Source organism: Arachis ipaensis, chromosome B8, assembly GCF_059453495.1.
Source record: "Arachis ipaensis isolate K30076 ecotype BB chromosome B8, ASM5945349v1, whole genome shotgun sequence".
In the NCBI taxonomy this organism is placed as follows: Eukaryota; Viridiplantae; Streptophyta; class Magnoliopsida; order Fabales; family Fabaceae; genus Arachis; species Arachis ipaensis.
In genome coordinates this window covers 27,251,113-27,258,556 of record NC_142443.1, presented here as the reverse complement: position 1 = coordinate 27,258,556, position 7,444 = coordinate 27,251,113, and the positions used below count along the sequence as shown (strand labels likewise).

Genomic DNA, 7,444 nt, shown 5'->3' with positions numbered 1-7,444 from the left:
GATTCTGATTAAGAAATCTAAGAGATACTCATTCATTCTAATATAGAACGGAAGTGGTTGTCAGGCACGCGTTCATAGAGAATGATGATGATTGTCACGTTCATCACATTCAGGTTGAAGTGCGAATAAATATCTTAGAAGCGAAATAAGATGAATTGAATAGAAAACAGTAGTACTTTGCATTAATCTTTGAGGAACAGCAGAGCTCCACACCTTAATCTATGGAGTGCAGAAACTCTACCGTTGAAAATACAAAAGTGAATGGAGTTCATTGGTCTCGGCCCCAGAGGGGAACCAGAGTAACCAAGACTACTATGATCCAAAGATAAAACTCAGGATGTCTAATACAATAGTAAAAGGTCCTATTTATAATAAACTAGCTACTAGGGTTTACAGAAGTAAGTAATTGATGCATAAATCTACTTCCGGGGCCCACTTGGTGTGTGCTTGGGCTGAGCTTTAACTTTCCACGTGCAGAGGCCATTTGTGGAGTTGAACGCCAGGTTTTGATCCATTTCTGGCGTTCAACTCTGGTTTTTGATCCCTTTCTGGCGCTGAACTCCAGAATTGGGCAGAGAGCTGGCGTTGAACACCAGTTTGTGTCATCTAAACTTTGGCAAAGTATGGACTATTATACATTGCTGGAAAGCCCTGGATATCTACTTTCCAACGCAATTGGAAGCGCGCCATTTAGAATTCTGTAGCTCCAGAAAATCCACTTTGAGTGCAGGGAGGTCAGAATCCAACAGCATCAGCAGTCCTTCTTCAACCTCTGAATCTGATTTCTGCTCAAGTCCCTCAATTTCAGCCAGAAAATACCTGAAATCACAGAAAAACACACAAACTCATAGTAAAGTCCAAAAATGTGAATTTAACATAAAAACTAATGAAAACATCCCTAAAAGTAACTAGATCCTACTAAAAACATACTAAAAACAATGCCAAAAAGCGTATAAATTATCCGCTCATCAAACAGTCAGGAAAAGTGTTTGTCTTGGATGCGGGAAATACTACCAAAACCGATCCCCACACTCGAGGTAACGGAATTTTGAGGACAAAATTTTTTTTTAGGGGGGTAGAATGTAACCACCCTATCCCATGAGGCCTATGATTTCTGATTCCTTACAGCTTTCGCTGGCGCGCATAGGATTAGATATATGAAAATATAAAGCGTAGACAATGAATTAGTTGAGAAATTAGCCTAAAAGTGTTACCAACCATTAACTCGGTTTTTCCTTCCTCTTTTTCAAAAGCACGGTTTTCTTTTCCTTTTCCCGGTTCAACCGAACCAAACTTTCCCTACACAAATCTAACCCTGATCACTTCTCCTCTCAGCGCCGTTTGGAACCATGGTCACACCTCTTCAAGCATGCATTGATGCTTTGTTGAGGTGAGGAGAAGCCACGAAGCCTTATGCACCGCCTCACCCACTTCCTTTTCTTCTATCTCTTGTTAATAGTGCTTCTTATTTTCTTTGAACCAAAACACGCACAACGAAGGAGAAGAACAGAGATGGGAAGCAAAACGAAACTGAAGGGGAAGGAAGAAGCCATCCACAGAAAGAAGGAAGGCACCCCACCTCTCATCACTCTGAATCTTCGAAGCTTCTTTGTTGGGTGAGAACTAGCAACTCTCCTTCTTCCTCTTCTTCAGATTCAAATTCTGTTTTTCCCTTTTATTCCACCTCTGCCATTCTAATTTCAATTCTTGCTAGAACAGTAGTGACCGTAGGCAAGAACTCTTCCCTTGCTTGAGATGAGGTCGGCCATTCGTTCTTGAAAGAGAGGCCAAAGCTCCAACTCCATACGCTTAGGGTTCTGATTTCGGAAAGAAGTAAAAATAGAATTTCCAACTTTAAAAGAGGTAAGGGTTAGGACAAATAGATTACTATTCTTGTGGCTGTACTTGTGATGAGAAGAGATAAACTGTTATATGCTTGATTGATGATAAAGGAGGCTCTAGTATGTGTTTGAATGATGGTTAGGTTATATGAATTGTTATGTTTGAAAAAAATGCAGAAAAGTGAATTTGAGTTATGAATGTGTGTTTGTAAAAAGGGGTAAATTAATGAGTATAACCTCTTAGAGCTATGCTGACCATGCTAGAAACTTTAGTTAGTCAAAAGAAAGGTAAAACTATGGTTTTAGATGAATTTTAGGCTTGAACATAAGATTTGGCATGTGAGGTTGTTGGAAGTGCATTATGCAGAATTTCTGCAATTTCTGCATAATTGGCAGCAGAATGAATGAATTTCTGGGAGTATTCCAGATCATAATTTTTTATGAAATTATTTTTCTATGAAACTTTAATGTGTTTTTAATATCTCGTAAAAATTTTAGAATTAATTGATAAGTGGATTGGGAGAAATGATTTTTTGAAGATTGATGGTTTCAGCAGAAAATTCTGTTTCTTTACTGCAGAAGCACCAACTTCCAACTCACTTAACTTATAATTCTGATGAGTAATTAGGCTGAAACCAACGGCAGTCTCAAGATTTATGTGTCTAAAATATTCAGTTTAAATTTCGTGTCAAAAATCTTTTTAACCAATTAGATATGTTGCAAAAAGTAAGAGTTGCTTGCTGGATTTTGAAAACAGATTTGTATAAGGCGGGGCTGTGTTCCTAACCTCATAACTTTTACATGTGACATGGTAATAGTCTAAAATTTAGTTTTCTAGAAATCTGGAAGAGTCTTGTTTAAGTACATGAACTTTTAAAAAGCAATGGATGAGAATTGAATTTTTAGTGAATTTAAAGTTGGGGTGTTACATATTGTATTGCTTATAAAGTTAGATTATAATTATGACAATAGAATTGTTCTTGTATTTTTATATGTGTGATTAATTGGTGGTGTTAAAACATTACTCTTAATTATAAATAAGGTTTATAATTTAAAAAATCAAAGACTCAATTAAAAATTAAAGATACGAAAAAAATGATGTTAAAATATTCTAACTCTTTAAAATAAAAATATTCGAAATTTAATTAGAAATTATTTAAAATTTAAACTCAATAAAAATTTATATTCAATGTGTTTTGTATTAAATATATTTAATAACCTATTATATCATATTGGTTAAAATTAATTTTTATAATGTTAATTTTTTAATAACACTTTATTAGAAAAAATCATCTTTTTAGAATTTTTTAAAAATTAATTAATATTATATATATTTTGTTACATTACATCTTGTTATAAAAAATTTATTTATTTCTAATGTTTATATTAAAAATAAAAAAAATTAATTAGTAAATTTTGATCTATAATATAATAATAATATAGTAATTGTTTTATATATTATACGAATAAAAATTAATTATTTTTTTATTTATAAAAATTTTAAGAGCTTGTTTTATATATATATATATATATTTTGATGAATGTGATATATTTTTTTATATAAATAATTTTTTTAAAAAAATCTAATAGTTAATCTATTATCTTTTTTTGTTTTAATCTAAATTAAATATTTTTTATTGTTTTTGGAAAGAAAATCTTTTGAGGAATTTAATAATATGTGATGAGGAACACCGAATAAATTATACAAAAACCAATTAAAGCACAACATGAAAACATCTTTAAAAAAGGATATTTTAGACGTCTTTATCTGAGTGGCCTCCTTTTTTTTTTGCATTTCTTTCTCTTCTTTGAGTATTTCTTTCTCATCGTCTTTTTTTTATTGTTGCGTTTCTTTTTTCCTTCTCCTCTTTCTAGTTATTTTGCAGTATTATGTGTTTTTTTTTTTTTTTTTTGCTTTGTTTGATTTTTTTCTTGTTTTTATTCTTGTTAAAAAAGTAAAACAAGAAGAATCATGAAAAGATAAAATAAGAGAAGACGAATAAGAAAAGAAGAAGAAAAAGAAAAAGAAGAAGATGATGAAGAAGCAGGAGGAGTTTGGAGGGATTTTTTATTTTAATAAATAAAATAAATATAATATTTATCGAAATAAATATTTTTACGAGAATTTACCGATTTAAATTTCCTTGCCATATCTCGTTTACAGTATAAACGAGATGATGTTTCACGTATCTGTATTTTTTTTAAAAAAATTGAAAATAATAAAAAATATTAATAATATCAATAATCCAAACTTTTAGCATGCAATTGTAGGGGTGGCAACGGGGCGGGTAGGGGCGGGTTTTTGCTCTACCCGACCCCGCCCCGCCCTACAAAAAACCCGCATGAAACCCGCCCCTCCCTACCCGCGGGTAGTAAAATGTAAAACCCTAACCCGCCCCTGCGGATACCCGCCCCGCCCCTACCCGCCCCTATAATTATTAAATTCAACAAATAAAATAAAATTTTAAAAATTATATAACCACCATTTACATACATAACATAAATTAAAGTAAAAATTTATATATGATATAATATTATTAATCATTTTACTAATTATTTTATATATGTAACATATATTATATATTAAAAATATATATATTATATATACCGGGGCGGGTAGGGGCGGGTTTAACCTAAACCCGACCCCGCCCCGCCCCGTCCAAGAACCCGCCCCGTTAAAATCCGCCCCGGTGCGGGGGCGGGTAATTACCCGCCCCGAACGGGTAGGGTCGGGGTGGGTACCCGCGGGTTCGGGTAGTATTGCCACCCCTATGCAATTGGTACATAAAAATGTTGGTAAAAGAGATTAAAATAGATATGATTGATTAATTTTAGTCCATTTTAAATGATAGGAATTAACACGTTTACTTGAAAACCATTAAATTCCTCACTATTAATACGGTTATCTTTTTTCTAACTACCCACTGTTTAAAAATTTAAAATATAATTTAAATACACATGATTTATTTAATGACCTAGTTAATGTATATTACTACTCTATTAGTATATAATATGAAATTTTTTTATTTAAATTATATTTCCAACTTTTGTGTACTCCCATGCAACAAATAAAATTTATATGTACTTCCGTCCAAAAACGAAAAAAGTAGGTGAATATAAAAGAAAGCAAATATGCTGCCCACTATTGATAATAGGTAGTTACAAAAATATTTCTAGTACACTGTTTAGGGGTGGCAAAACGGGTCGAGCCCGTCGGGCCGATCCACTAAACCCGCTAAAAAAGACGGGTCGGGCTAGGATTTGGAGCCCGCCAAATTAAAAAAACCCCGCCAAATTCGCACCGTCAAATTGGCGGGTTTTGACGGGGCGGGACGGGCCGGTCCGCCGGGCCGAAGATTTTTATTTTTCTTTTTTTTTATTAAATAAAAAATTGATTACTATTATAAAATTAATAATTATAGAATTTTTAAACACTTTTTTTTATTTTTTGTTTTTATTCTTCTTTTAGTTATTAACTTTATTTATTTTATTTGACAATTTTGTATATATGCTCAAATTATGTGACTTATTTTTTAAAATAAAGATGATTCTATTGACAAATATTATTTTGAATAATTTTATTGAAGTTAAAAATTTTAAAAAAATAGTAAAAAAATTATATTATAATTTGACTATTTTTTATTTGTATTTGATTTTTTAATTATTATTTTTTGGTTAATTTTAATAAATTTTATTTTAAAAAAAAAGAAGCGGGCTAGCCCGCCAACCCGCCAATCCGCCATAAAGTGGGGCGGGCTAGCATTTTGAACCCATTTTAGTTGGCGGGGCGGGACGGGGCAGGTTGGGGCGGGCCGGCCCACTTTGCCACCCCTAACACTATTAATAATATGTAATTACAAATATATTTTTAATTTTGCTAATGAGTAATAACTCAAATGGTATAGTCTCTTCATAAGAGGTTGCGGGTTCGAGTCTCCTATCTTTGGTAAAAAAAATATATTTTTAATTATACATTATTAATATATTTATTTCTTCTATATTCACTTACTTTTTTTGTTTATTGCATAGGAGTACATAAAAATTTAAAATATAATATTTTATGGCTCATCCCTTCCTAATAAAATAACAAATATTCTACATATTTTTTATGAATAACTTTATTAAATAGAATTTTCAAATTAATTATATAATTATTTTTACTTTTAAATTGTGAATATTTTAAAATATGTTACAAAATATTTGAATGAATTTATTTTTAATGTACTGATAATATAAAAATAAGCAATAAGTAATTATTTAATGCTCAATATGATATTGGTTATTATGATAATTACATGAGAATTGAAACGGTTATCTCTCACTTCTCTCCCCACTATCCATCAATCTCTCTTAACAGTTATTTTTTTTTTTCAAATTTAAATTAATTTAATTGGATCATAATTTAATTTAAATTTTTTTAAAAATAAATATATTTAATCAATTAGTAATAAAAAAGAGTACATAAAAATTTTTAGTTTAAATTATGATTCAATTGGATTGACTTAAATTTGAAAAACAAAAATAACTGTTTGCCAATTATTAGGAGAGATTGATGGGACTAAGAGTGACAGGAGTACCCGAACCCGCGGGTACCCGAAACGGTTATGAAGAGAGATAACCGTTTCAATTCTCATGTAGTTATCATAATGACCAATATCATAATGATCAATATTATTGCTTCTCATTAAATAATCTCTCTTTTTGAGTACTAATTGATCAAATATATCTATTTTAATCTCTTCTACTAATCTTTTTATATACTAATTGCATGCTAAAAGTTTGGATTATTGATAATATTAAAAGTTTTTAGTTTCAATTTTTTTTTTTAAAAATACATATATCTCGTTTACACTGTAAACGCGTGTTAATTTGACTTGCCATATCTCGTTTACATACGTGAAAAATTATTTCGTTTACACTGTAAACGAGATATGGTAAGAAAATTTAAATCGGTAAATTCTCGTAAAAATATTTATTTCGGTAAATATTATATTTATTTTATTTATTAAAATAAAAAATTCCAAGTTTTGAGTTATACAGATTTTTCTGGATTTAAATTTATATAAATGTATTTTTATGGTTGATTGAGTCTTTTTTGTATACTTGTTCTGAACTGAGTTTGTTTGTGTGTCATCATTAGTTAGTAATTTAAGTGCATTTTAGATTTAAATAAGGTGCACTTTTGGTATGTGCTTGTTTTGAACTAAGTTTATTTTTGTGTCGTCAATATTAAGTAATTTTCATGCATTCTAAATTTAAATAAGGTGCACTTGGTTTGTACTTGTTTTGAACTGAGTTTATTTGTGTGTCGTCATCATTAAGTAATTTCACTATATTCTGGATTTACATAAGGTGCACTTAGTCTATGCTTGTTTTGAACCGAGTTTGTTTATATATCGTCATCATTAATTAATTTTGGTGCATTCTGAATTTAAATAAGATGCACTTTTGGTTTGAATTTATTTTGAACTGGGTTTGTTTGTGTCTTGTCATCATTAAGGAATTTCGGTGCATTCTGAATTTGAACTGTTATACGTATAAGAAGAAGACGACGATGATGACAATAACGATAACAATATCGATAATGATAATAATATTAACGG

General features: G+C 30.5%; 1 long non-coding RNA gene across 1 annotated transcript; it reads left to right on the top strand.

Moving 5' to 3' along the window:
• Window positions 1–1,329: 1,329 nt before the first annotated feature.
• On the top strand, window positions 1,330–2,937 carry LOC148547513 (uncharacterized). Its single transcript, XR_015896711.1, has 2 exons — window positions 1,330–1,616; window positions 1,720–2,937. It is a non-coding gene; the product is annotated as an uncharacterized LOC148547513 (long non-coding RNA).
• Window positions 2,938–7,444: the final 4,507 nt, after the last annotated feature.